The sequence below is a fragment of the Etheostoma cragini genome, unplaced genomic scaffold (assembly GCF_013103735.1).
Source record: "Etheostoma cragini isolate CJK2018 unplaced genomic scaffold, CSU_Ecrag_1.0 ScbMSFa_3319, whole genome shotgun sequence".
Lineage (NCBI taxonomy): Eukaryota > Metazoa > Chordata > Actinopteri > Perciformes > Percidae > Etheostoma > Etheostoma cragini.
Window position 1 is genome coordinate 1 of NW_023267575.1, and position 1,087 is coordinate 1,087.

Sequence of the window (1,087 nt, forward strand, 5' to 3'; positions counted from 1 at the left end):
CTTCTCCAACACAAATTCCTCCCTCGCTGTAACAAGAAACTTCCATGACAAACTTGGCGTTGTCGGCAGGATTTCAAGAAGGGGTCAGATCGGGACTCGCTGGTGACTGATGACGGTGCACTCTGGGGATCTGATGGTCACCTGCCTCTAAACCTCGCCAAACATCTGTTAGAGACAGAGGGTCAGAAACCACTGAGGGCTCGCTGATTCCACTCTGAAATCCAAAACACAAGGAAGCAATTTCAAACAGCGGGGTTAAGTTAATGTTTCAATTCTGTTGGATAAATTATTTTAATTGGACATTGAGACAATTTGTGAGACAAATATTGACTGTGATTTAACTGAGGGATTTGGTGAAAGTTATGTTTTGTTTTGTTAAACGTTGGGTTGTGTACAAAACAGGAGAAAAAATAAGCTTCAAATTCTTCTGGTCTCACTTGACACTATTTCACATCTTTTGTCTTTAGTTCTCTATTCTGTTTTAACTCAATCTCCCCCACCTTTTTTTTTGGTTTCTTGTTATGTCTCGGCAAGAAGCATTATGCTTTTGGATTGTCCATCTCTAGATCACAATCAGAAATACGTTATTGATCCCTGAAGTGTAACTCTGGAAAAGGGTGCTCCTTCAAGCCGGATTTGAACCAGCGACATAAGGATTTCTGATTTACGCCTCTACAGTCCTCCGCTCTACCAACTGAGCTATTGAAGGGAGCCAGTACATAAACGTGCACATCCCATTATTGTGAATGTGGTAAGACAGGACCTCCTGGAGGGACTTTCAGTGATAGAGCGCACCTTCAGTCTCAATGCCCAGATGTATTACAAGATTTGAAGTGAACATTGTGTTGTCCAGCGATGGTTGTATAGTAGTGAGCACAGCTGCCTTCCAAGCAGTTGATCTGGATTTGATTCCTAGCCATCGCAGTAGCTTTCTTTGAGTGATGTTACATGTAAAGTAAAGTTATAATCACAATTATTTTTATCAATATGGAGATCACAATTATTTATAGATTTTCTACTCCAAAGTGCTGGAAAGGAAGGTTTCACCAATTGGTGAACCTCAGGTTAACAAGTAACAATCTCAGCA

General features: G+C 40.9%; 1 non-coding gene across 1 annotated transcript; it reads right to left on the reverse strand.

Annotated features, from left to right (window-relative positions):
* Nucleotides 1-621: 621 nt before the first annotated feature.
* trnay-gua lies at nucleotides 622-709 on the reverse strand. The gene is given in 2 exon segments: nucleotides 622-657; nucleotides 673-709. It is a non-coding gene; the product is annotated as a tRNA-Tyr (tRNA).
* Nucleotides 710-1,087: the final 378 nt, after the last annotated feature.